Below are 12,281 nucleotides of genomic sequence, written 5' to 3'. Positions count from 1 at the left end.
GGATGGACCGGTGGTGGAAGAGGGACGTATTAAACATGACTCCAGGGCTTGGGAGCCTAGAACAGGGATCGGAGGAAGCTCTCAAGCTAAGAATGATATTTTATGTTTTTAAAAGATTGTAAAAACCAAAGAAGAACAGGCGACAGAAACTATATGTGGTCTGCAAAGCCTAAAATATTCACTATCTGGCTCTTTACACAAAGAGGTACCCGACCTCTGACCTGGTCTGGGGTATCAGAAGAATCTGCCCCGGCAATTGAGAAGCCTGGAGGGGTTTTGAACAGATTGCAATGCTGCCCAGAAAATTAGAGCAATCGGAGATGGAAATGAACATGGCTTGTGCTAAACAACAGTAAGAGGATGAATTGGTTTGGTAAATAACAGTAAGCAAATATCACTGGCCGTTCTTGTTATCAACAATATTGTCACTCTTTTGCTGTCATTAGAACTTAGGGTCTGGTCTTGGAACCCCAATGTTCTTATTCCTAAAGCACGAGGTTTGCTAAGATCCCTTCCAACTCTGTGTTTTTAAAAATTTTTTTGTCAATTTCTTCTTCCTTCCTCATTTCCCTTCCTCCCCTCTCTCAATGCAGTTACAAAGACTCTTAATTCCCTTTGACATTTCTGACAGGTGGGTCATCTCTTCCTCACCTCTTTAAAAATCCTGATCATGTAAGAACTGATTCTATTTTTCCCTTCACCATTCCAAGTGATCTCTCTTCCTTTTGCAGCCCCTCCCCCTCCAGGCGCTTCCAACAAAAGAGTCAGGTCATTTTTCATGCGATATCAGCCGAATGTCAGCCTCCGAAGCATTTGTCCTTGTTTCTCTGAGTGTCGGAAGTTCTCCGTCTTCCCACTAGGGCTTTCTGAGAGCATGGAGTGGATCCCAGAATTTGTAATCCTCCCCCTGCAACTGAACCTCTTCCCACACCATGTTTGAGAAAAACGATTGGGGGGGAGTCGGGGAAAGGCCGACGGAGGAGCAAGGCACGGGGGCCTGGCTGGCGCGCAGCAGCCCCGCGGGTTTGCTGGCGGCCAGGATGCGCCCCGCCAGGTCCTTACCGCTGCCTTGAGAGGCCAGTCAGGGGAGAGAGATTAGGGTCATCAAGATAAGGCAGAGAATATTCAAACTGGAAGCAAAAAGAGGCTGTTTTTCCAATAGTAAGTAATCAGGGAACAGGAGGATGTAATTTGCAGATTAGGAAAGTGAACAAAGAACATAAAATTAACTTTATAGCAAAGAGGAGCACAGTCTGATTGAAGAAATAAACCTCCATAAAGCATTACTGTTGATAAAATCAGACTGTTGATTTAAACTAAATAGGAAATATGACCAAGTCAGGGTGAGGAGAGGGGCTCAGTGGAAGTTGAGGTTGAAACTTCAGGCGGTGATGAAAGGCTGGGATGGACCTGAGAGACCTAAAGGGGCCGCGTGCGTGCGTGCGTGCGTGCGTGTGTGTGTGTGTGTGTGTGTGTGGAGAGAGAGATGTAGGATCAAAGCAAGGTTGCGTGTGCTAACGGCATAGATAAGAGCAATTTGCCTTCATTTAGGGGTTATCTTTATTTAAAAAGTGGCATCGACTTCCAAGAACTGGTAAACAGCAAACATGCTGTCCGCATACACACAGTCCTCGCCCCCTGCTCCCATTTTTAATTCTCAAATACCCACAAAAGCTCATCTGAAACACCAGCATCTCTCTGCTTGAACACCAGCACTGACCTGGGTACCAAAGCAGAAGAGTCCCAAAGCAATGCCTTTGATCCCGAGGTGATTAGCACAGGGCTTCTGTCCCCTGTTATCACAGGTTGACCAGATTAGGATAAAACTCCTGCCATGGGCAGTGAGAAATCCAGCTCTGTGCTGCTAGCTGCCCTTTATTTCCCCATGCCAGGCCTTCATGGCCCCACATTGATTAGGATAGGAGACTTTTGTTGTCTATGACCTGCTGAGGCAGGACCCTTCCCAAGGACTGAGGTTCAGAGATGCATCCCTGTGTAGCAGTGTGCTCAAAAGACTTCATTTGCCCTTCCAGGTCCATTCTCCTCCCTTCTCCATCCTGCCCTGATCTCTGGAAGCTGCATCCTGGGAATCCCTCAGCTTCTGGCTTTCTGTAGGGTCCAGCTAATGAGAGGCACCAGTAGGAGACCAGTAGGCTGGGAGAGAGGACGAGGGCAGGGGATTATTGCCTGGATTCCCTCCCTGCCAGGCTGCAACCTGGCAGTGGCTTTCTCTACCAAAGTTCAGAGCTCTCCTACAGCTACAGCTTCAGCCTCAGCTACAGCTCCCTCTGGGTTCAGGGCCCTGACCTTGTCCTTTCAAGCACGGAGATGATCATGCCCCCATGCAGCTGTTGTACCTGGAATGCTTGACCGTCCTTTTTCGGCTACTTTAAATGTGCCCTTGCATTTAACAGTCCCTTCCGCAAGCTCTTCACTAATGCCCCTATTTGAGGATGCCATTCTTGTAGGACCCTCGTGGATACAAGTGATGAGAATTCCTACCTGGAATTAGGAGGCCTGGGCTACAGCTGAGGACCTGTCATGAGCTGATTGTGTGACCTTGGGCAAGTTGCTTCTCCTTTCTGGCCTCAGTTGCTTCATCTGTGAAATGGGGATAGTGGTGAGGTCATCCTTCAGCTAAAACATGCTATGATTCTGCTTCCACTCATGGTGCAGTGGGAAGGACTTTGGAGGAAAATAAACATAGGTTTGAATCCTGGTTTTGATACTTAATAGGTGTGTGGCCTTGGCCAAGCCTCTCAATTTTTTGGAATCTTGGTTTGCATCATCAGTAAAACAGGGAAGATAACCCTTTCCTTGCAAATTGAGAGGGAGGATTAAATAAAATTAAACGTATGAAAGCAGCTAGAACAGTTCTCCTGGCACAGGAGCCATCCAATCCATGTTAGAGCCTTTTTCTTCTTTCTTGGCTTTTTTGGATGGAAAATGCCTGAGCATGAGTGAAGAAAAGTTTGTTGGCTCTGGAGGTTCCCATTCTTTCCACATCTAATTCTGTTTATTTGTGTTTGCTGACATCTCAGCATACAGACTCGAATTCATTTATCCTTTCCAATCTGTCGGTCCTTGAAGATTTCTCCCTGGAGCCATTCCTTCAAAAGGAGGGCAGGCCCATGGTTAGCTGGACGGAGGGAACCAGAAGGAGGAGGCCCTGGGCACTGTGCCACTCAGCTGGCCTGGCATTCTGACCAGGACAGGGATTTCTTTCAGCTCAGAGCTCCCTGGGACAGCTGACACATATCAGGGACCTTACTTTTTCTTCTTTATGCAGATGTCACCTTTATAACTGAAGGATTGGGCCTCTAATTTTTCATGGTAATTGCTCATACATAGATTTTAGGCCAAAAAAAGCTCTCACGCAACCCAGTCCATTGTCCTGCCCACCCCTGAACTTGCCATAAGTGATTGTGTACAGAAAATGTTTTTGAGTATATGGAGGGGGACTCTTGAAATTTTTGCTTGAAGTTTCAGTATTTAAGTGTGTGACCTGCCATAGGTAGATCCAGACGTGGACAAAGCTGTGAAGTTTTGTCCACGACATCGCAAACAAAAACAATTGTCAGTAGTTTCTTCCATTCACTCTCAGTGTCCTCTTTTTTCATTTCAGCATCTCAATTTCCAGATACTCAACGTCTGTAACTACCAAGAGTTAACAAGAGACTCCCTTGTAGTGACTGTACCAGGGTCAAATAGACCCCCACAGGGGCTGGCCCAATGGCACAGCGGTTAAGTTCGCATGTTCTGCTTCAGTGGCCCGGGATTCGCTGGTTCAGATCCCTGGTGCGGACATGGCACCGCTCGTCAAGCCATGCTGTGGTAGGCATCCGACATATAAAGTAGAGGAAGATGGGCATAGATGTTAGCTCAGGGCCAATCTTCCTCAGCAAAAAGAGGAGGATTGGCAGTAGTTAGCTGAGGGCTAATCTTCCTCAAAAAAAAAATAGACCCCCATAATTCTGCCCCATTGAATATAAACTTATATGTCTGTCAGTACCCACTGAATGCTCTAAAAAATATGATAATTTAATCCATTCGTCTATTTATCCATCCATTCGTCCAACCACCCACCTAACTAGCCAATTGACAAATATTGATTGGGAGCCTCTTATGCACAAAATGTGGTAGTAGGGTTTCTATAATAATTTTCTTTAAAGATTTTATTCTTTTCCTTTTTCTCCCCAAAGCCCCCCAGTACATAGTTGTATAGTCTTCGTTGTGGGTCCTTCTAGTTGTGGCATGTGGGATGCTGCCTCAGCGTGGTTTGATGAGCAGTGCCATATCCGCACCCAGGATTCGAACCAACGAAACACTGGGCCGTCTGCAGCGGAGTGCACAAACTTAACCACTCGGCCACAGGGCCAGCCCCTCTGTGATAATTTTTAAAAAGTGTCAGTCACAGTTCCAGACTTAAGAAATATAGAGTATATTTACAGACCCACAACAAATAAAGATAAAAAGTTCTCTCACAATATCATTGTAAGCAAGGACTGAGTGTCCGGTAGTGATAATAGGCATTATTGAAGTTCAAAGGAAAGGGAAAGTGCAATGGGGCAGAGTAATAAGGACTGGCTTTAGAGAAGAAATGGGAATAGAGCCAGGTCTTAAAGGATGAGTAGAGTTTAGGTGAGTAGAAAGAAAGAGAAAAGCTACCAGATAAGGCATGGGGGTAGGGGAAATGAGGAAAATAGGAGTAGATCTGTTTGGCTGGAATGGAGCATTTGAGAAAGTAATGGTGATAAGATTGGAAAGGTTGGTCGGGACTGGTTTCTGGAAAAGAGGGTGGAATGTGAAACTGAGGAGCATGGGCCTTTCCTACAGGTAATCGAGAGATTTTTCTAGCCAGGGAGAGGCATCTAGTATAAGTATTTAGAATGACTTAGAGTATGGAGTGTTTGCATTATCTATCGTCTCACTGATTCATAGATTCATGCAACAAGAGTTTAATGGGCTCTACTGTGTGTTTAATTCAATGATCATGGTGGACACGAGTTATTATGTCTCATAATATTATTTCTCCTTCAGAAATCAAAGGAACCCTTGCCTTGGGGAGAGCTTCTTATTCATCAAGACCAAATAGGTAACCCAGAGATGAAGAACGCAAGTAACCATTGCAGTTAACGCTTTTTCTAAAAAAAATATTTTTATTGTAAAATTAAACACAGATACAGAAAAACAAACTACTCTGAAGCTTAGTGAATTATTATGCAGTGAATACCCTTATAACTACCACCCAAATCGAGAAAGAATTCCCAGGCACCCCCGTCACCCCTCCATGTGCCTCATCCCAACACAATCTCTCCCTACCTCCAAAAGTAACCACTATCCTGACTTTTGTAGTAATTACTTCCTTGCATTTATTTATAGTTTTATCACTTAAGTGTGCATCTCTAAAACCTATAGTTTAGTCTTGTCCATATGTTTTTTAACTTGTTAGGCTTTTTAGGTCTCTTTTAATCTGTGGTTTCCCCCTCTACCTCTTTCTTTTCCTTACAATTTATCTGTTGACAAATCTGGGCCATTTGACTTGTCAGGTTTCCTACAGTGAGATTTGCTGACTGCTCACTCATGGTGCAGTTCAGCGTGTTCCTCTGTCTTCTGTATTTCCTGCCATTTGGGAGCTGGATCAAGAGGCTTGATTTAATACAGGTTTAATCCCTTTAATAAGATTATTGGTGATGTTATATCTTGTGTCTGGTTTACACTGTTTTTGATATTAGTCGAAGCAGATGCTCAAGGTCTACCTCATTAATTCATTGGGAGTTGAAAATAGTAATATTTTAATTTCATATATTTATTTATTTATTTTTCTCCTGGGGTATTTTTATAAAGAGACACTTACCCATATCTACTATTTTGTTACACAGGAGTACAGTTCATACAGGGTAGGTAGGGTAGGGTTTGATTATTTCCTTTTATTTACCCAGTTTTCAAGATAACAATTGGAATATTGTTTCCTCAGATGGTGACCAATTATTATATTTTAAATATATGTCATGAGCTCTTGGATTTATGTATATTTGATGAGTTGCAGTCTATTGCAAAGCTTAAATCTTTGGCCAGTGGAGAACTCTTCAAGGTGCTTCCTGAGTTCTTTTGACATGATGTTAGTTAGTTTTTGACAACTTCCTTCTAACTGCTGGCATGCTCCAAACTCCTCATGGATGGATCCTTCCTCAGACCTAAAGTTAGCCATTGCTCCAAGAAATCCTGGTTTAGTTCAATGGGATATGTCATTTCAAGATCAAATCTGAGTGCTAGAGATGCTCACAGCTATTGGGTTGCCTTTTGTTTCTAAGTTCTTTCAGGGGAAAGAGCTGGAATAAGCAAATACGTCATGATTTCATACTGATATTTCTAATCCGGATTCATATCTACAGGGTGTTTACTTAACATCTTATGTATTACCTCAGTAGCTCCCCTCTCTAACCAGAAAATCCTTGAAGGCATGGGGGATGGTAGAATTAGAATATCTAATTAGCATTTGCTTTTTTCTACTTTTCATATACAACATTCTCAGAATAATAACTTGTACTATCACTGATATTATTACTGAAAGTAGCTAAAACATTTTTTTGCATATGTGAATCATCTCCTCATTTTTTATAGTTGTAGTATATTTGCATTTTAAATCATACAGCCGTTGCATACTAGAGTCTCTACCTTTTAACCCTCATTTAGTCTTTTATCTATAAGTAACGATATATCTAATATTCACCAGCAATACTTGTCTGAAACTTGTTCTTTAGTAGACACCTTAAGAAGGGCTCATGGGAATAATATTCTCTGAGTCTTCGCATATTATTAGCAGTTCGTGATTTCCTGGATAAAACATCCTTAGTTCACATTTTCTTCCCTTGAATATCTTAAATACATTACCCTAATTTCTTCTGGCAAAAAGCTTTGCTGTCAAAAAAAAAATCTGAGCATAATTTAATTTGATCTCTCTTGTAAGTTATAAGCTCCTTTTGCCTAGATATCCAAGTTTTTTTCTTTTTCTTTTAAATACAATAATTTTTCTAGAATATGTCTTGGTTTTGGTCATTCTGGGTCAACATTCTTAGGTACATGATATGTTCTGTCAACATATAGTTCAAATCATTTTTTATATTAGGCAGACTTTCTTGAATTATAGTTTTGGTATTTTCTTTGTTCTCTTGAGACTCTTCTGTTCCCTTGCTTTCATCTTCAGGGTCTCCTGTTAGTTGTGTATTGGATCCTCTTTGCCTATCTTCCAGAACTCTTTTTAATGTAAGTTCCAATTGTTTGGATTTTGTGATAATACATAAGAGGTCTGGGCAAATGTGTGTATATTTCAAAACTGATTTATGATTTGGGGTAATGACTACAGTGGTTTTTTAATATTATTTTCATTTTATTAGTGGGCACTGGAGAAATTGACTTATAATCTCCAATATGCATTTATAGGACAACAGCAGGCCAGTACAATAGACAGTTTTGCACCCTGAGGTTTCTGCTGCCCATCAAATCATATAGTCTAAAAATCTGAGACTGGCACTGGAGGTAAGAACCTCCTACATTTTTTGGGATTAGAAATCTTTTCTTTGCCTTTTTCAATTACTAAAGCCTATTAGAAACAGAAAACTTTACCTTCATCAAGCATATGAATTTAGGGAGATTTCATTTATTTGTTCACCACAGAACTTAAAGGAGTAAGGGTGAGGATGGCTCTTGAGGCAGGGGGAATGATATGAGTAAATGCATGGAAACCAGTCTGAGAAAAACCTGTTTTTTAGCTTAACAGAATGATTTTTAAAGGAGAAAGGATAAAGCAATTATCCCCCAACATCCTGTGTTCTGTGTGGTTCAGAGCAAAATCATCCATTATAATAGTGTGAAGTTGCTGATCCACATGACCTGGACTTTTGTTTCTGAGGTATATTAGTTTCCAGATGCTGCTGTAATGAATTACCACAAATTTAGTGGCTTAAAATGATACAGATTTATCCTCTTACCGTCCTGGAGGTCAGAAGTTTGCAAGGGGTTAAAAATCAAGATGGGTTAAAGTAAAGGGTTAGCAGGCCTCCTTCGGAGGCGCTGGGGGCAGAATGCCTTCCTTGCTCTTTTCAGCTCCTAGTGGCTGTCTGTATGTCTTTGCTTGTGGCCCTTTCTTTCATCTTCAAAACACATCTCTCCAATCTCTGCCTCCATCGTCCCATTACCTTCTCTTCTTTGTAGCCAAATCTCCCTCTGCATTCCTCTTATAAGGACACTTGTGGTCACATGTAGATAATCCAGGATAATCTCCCCATCTCAAGATCTTTCACTTAATCGCAACTGCGAAGTCCCTTTTGCCACATAAGGTCAAATTTACAAATTCTGGGGATTAGGACATGGATATCTTTGAGGGACCGCTATGTGGCCTACTATATGCATAAGATTTTGGCACCAAAGTATCCCTAATAACAGAGAGAAGTAAACTCATTTCCAGGTTGGTGATAGGGCTAAAGTTCAAAATAGTCTCCTGGAAGCCTACAATTTCTTTGAAGATTAACATTTGCATTTTCTAGTTTACATTTATGCTTGCTTCCTAATAAGAATAATAATCTCCCTATCCTACTTTCCTGCATCAAAAAAAAAAAAAAAAATTGATCTGGGAAGATGCACCATGATTCTTGCATGGCTGCGAGGATTCTGGGATACCATATCACACCCTATCTAATTTCGACGGCATGGTGTCACAGCATAGGAAAGAGCAAATGAAGAGGTGTCATTAGTTTCAACTATAGCTGACTCAGGCCTAGTCCAGCAATTTGGGGTGTGGAGAGCCCCAAAAGATTCTGATTGTTTCCTGCTCAGAACCCCCATTCATGCCTGAGTCTCTTGAGTGAGGCAAGAAGTCTCAGTGGGGCTTGAGGTAAAGACAATCAGTGGGACTTCCTCTTCAATGTGAAAATGAGTCCCTAGAGATCACGGATACCCTCTCCTCCACAGTACTGAGTCAAGAACTGATCCTCACGGAATGCTCTTCTGTGGACTGACTCTCAGAATGGACCTTCCTTGCTTTCCTGGCCCAGGGTTCCTGGATGGGCTCTCCTTCCTGCCAGAGGGCTTGTTGTGCACAGAATCAGCATCCTGGGCTTGGTTTCTACTGAAGGAGGCATGAGGAGTCTTCTTTCTGCCCTGCAGCTCTTTGCATGATAGGCCATGCATAGTTATGAAGCATGCTTTCTCTGAATCCTTCCTCTCCCTCCACCCCAGCCCCTTCTGCTCTGTAACTGCTCAAGGTCCCAGGACAGTTGAAATTGGACCAGCCTGGTTGCTATTTTTAACCTCTCCATGCATCACAGCTGAGGACTTGGCCCCCACACAGGTGCATCCACAGCCGCTGTTTCTTCCTCTCTGAGGATGCAGACAGAAAACCAATGCCTGTGCCTGGAGAGGAGGGGGCACAGGAGGCAGGAGGCCCAGTTGTTGTCTCTCAACCTCCTGGTCTACCCAGCTCTGCTGACTGCAGCGTGTAGTGCGGCAATATGGCAATTCATAAAATGTGACATTCATGTGTGCAGCACACCGCTGTGAGCCTGTTTTATTCCATGATAAAGACTACATCTGTCAGGCCCTATCTGCTCATGTTCAGGCCAGGAAGAGAATTATATTGCCCAGAATTTCTCTCCCCTTCCTTCTTCCTAGAGGCAGGCTCCTCCTTCCTCCCTGCAGAGCCAGCTGAGGGGTCTGCTCCCAGGGGAGGGTGGGGGTGGGTAGAAATCCACGGTGGATATCCCAGGATCAGGAAAAGGATGGATCAACTTCAAATTATTTCTCTCTTTAGGAGACTTGCCCTAGAATGTCAGAGAGTCTCTGTGACCTATTAAAAAACTGATACAACATATACACATATATACACACGCATTTTTGTTTGCATACATATATACATACACAGATACTATATATATGATACAATATATATTACATATTACAATATTACATATATATGTGTGTAATACATGTGTATGTGTGTGTGTGTGTGTGTGTGTATATATATATATATATATATAAATTTTTAACTGACTTTGGTTTTGAAACTTTTCACCAGGCATTTTTGTTTCAGTTAATCACGTTTCTATTGCAGCCTGGGGACTTTTTAAAACATTTCTAGAACCCCCTATCTTGCTCCCAAAGGCTTAAGCATTATTTGATAATTAGCCTTCACAATTATGTTATACGTTTTGGAGAGAAGTGTGGGCTGGGGGAGGGCGGGAGGAAGAAATTTGTGTGTGTTAGTTAATGTGGGAGGAATGAGGGGTATTATCTGGGGATTGGAGGAATGCTTGTGAGAGGAAGAAGTTCACTCTGTCAAAACTGTGTTGGTTGCCAGTTCTCTGTGAAACCCTCACTTAGACTCAGGGAAGGGCAATGGGGGGAACACTGGAAGCTTTCTCGCCTTTCCTAATTAAAATGATGCCAGAAAACAGGATCCACATCGAGGCCAGCTACATGCCGTTTAAAAAGAAATATGCTTCATGACATTTTCTCTCCCTTTCCTGGGACTCACAATGGGAACAAGAGAAAGGAAGAATACTTGTTAATATTTTGGACATCGTATTTTGGTACCTACTTGACTATTAGCTTGATATTACAATAAAGTAATCCTTGCTAAAGTGACAGTTTTTCTTCCTTTCTTTCTGCCTTGTGTTCATATACCTTCTGCCTCTCAACGTCCACACACTCACATAAGCACAATGCAGTATCCAGTGCTCTTGGGGTCTGTTCCTTTGGTTCACACTCTCTGATTCTCTAAAGGAAACCATCACATTTTCATCTTCAAAAAGGTATATTTGCTTTATGTTTTCATTTTATGAAAATTCTTCTCTTTTATGTCTTTTTTTTTTGTTTCCTGAGGAAGATTTTCCCTGAGCTAACATCCATGCCAATCTTCCTCTATTTTTTAGTATGTGGGCTGTCAGCACAGCATGGCTGCTAACAGGGCAGGGTAGGTACACACCCAAGAACCAAACCAGGGCCGCCAAAGCGAAGCAAGCTGAACTTAACCACTAGGCCACCAGGGCTGGCCCTCTTTTCTTATTTTTTAAGGGAAAATTTTTGTTTTGTTGATTGAATCATATTTTGAGAAAGTTGGGTATGTGGCTGATTTTGAGAGTGGAAGAGAGAAAATGAGAGAGGGGACCAAGTATTGTGCTGTGTGGTATGTGTGTGCGTGTGCACACGCAGAGGGTCTGAGGGCTCTTAAGTCAAGGGCTGCCCTCGGCCAAAATATTAAAGTAGGTGAAGAGGTGTACTAGGGGCCACGTCTGTCTTTATCACTTTTCTTCCAAATCCAAGATGTTAGAGGACCACAGCACTTACCCAAAGCTGCAGTGGAATTCCAGGCAGTACCAGACAATGGGAAAGGCTTTTTTGTTTGCTTATTTGCCTGCAATTTATTACAATTATTATTATTTTTGGGGGGCAGTGAGAGCAATTACTGAATTTCTTGGTTCCTCTAGAAGCCCAACACATATAGAGCTGCTTGAAGCTAGTCACATTAAATGTTTTTTTCTTGACTGGGGCAGGAAGCTTGCTGTAGAGCAGGGCTTGCCGGTTCAAAGGCCTATAGGGGCAGTGACTGTGATGGAGATGAGTGAACCCCTCTGGGTGTGAGGCAACTGGGAGTGAAGGGGACTGTGCTAACAGGGGACCGTAGCCACCCAACTCCAGCCATTGCTGCTGGTCAGGAATGTGAGCCCAGTGTTGGCAGACTGTTGATTTTTTTCTGGATTGTTATGTGAAGCTTCCTGATTTTAAAATATTGATCATTCATTCCAATTAAGAGGAAAAAAACCCACTACAGGCCAAATAAAACACATCAGAGGTCTGGATTTCTTTGCTATAGAAGAAAAAGTGGTGAGTTCATTATGGCCCTTTAACATGCTGCATGACCTTGGAAAGGTCTGTTTACTCCTTTATGAGCCAAAGGAATTGGGGTAGATAAGCTCCGAAATGTCTTCCTGCTTGGACCCTCTAGGATTTTGTGGCTCCTGAGTCTTGTGTTCAGAACTTCAAGATCCCTTCATCTCCTGGGATTTCATGAAGAGCTGAGCAGAAACCCCAAACGAGAAAACAGGAGAAGCATAGGTAGACGAGGGTCAGAAAGGGCTGGGTAACAGGAGACATTACCTGCTCGTGTGCCACTACATGTTTTGCAGAAAAACCTTCCTGCTTTGAATTCTTTATGAGAACTTTCCCTCCCCTCAACACCCATAGTCCTTTTCCAACCCTCTCCTTCAGCAAATTTGTTCATCCAA

The 12,281-nt window shown here is 42.5% G+C and overlaps 1 long non-coding RNA gene across 1 annotated transcript in view; it reads left to right on the top strand.

Annotated features, from left to right (window-relative positions):
- Window positions 1–5,184, top strand: part of LOC139046144 (uncharacterized) — a 211,528-nt gene extending 206,344 nt beyond the window's left edge. The window contains exon 6 of the long non-coding RNA XR_011505744.1: window positions 5,041–5,184. This is a non-coding gene — a long non-coding RNA (uncharacterized lncRNA). The remainder of the gene's footprint in view (window positions 1–5,040) is intronic.
- Window positions 5,185–12,281: the final 7,097 nt, after the last annotated feature.

The sequence above is a fragment of the Equus asinus genome, chromosome 9 (assembly GCF_041296235.1).
Source record: "Equus asinus isolate D_3611 breed Donkey chromosome 9, EquAss-T2T_v2, whole genome shotgun sequence".
NCBI classification, from domain to species: Eukaryota; Metazoa; Chordata; class Mammalia; order Perissodactyla; family Equidae; genus Equus; species Equus asinus.
Note: the sequence above shows the minus strand (reverse complement) of the source record. Positions and strands in the feature narration are given on the sequence as shown.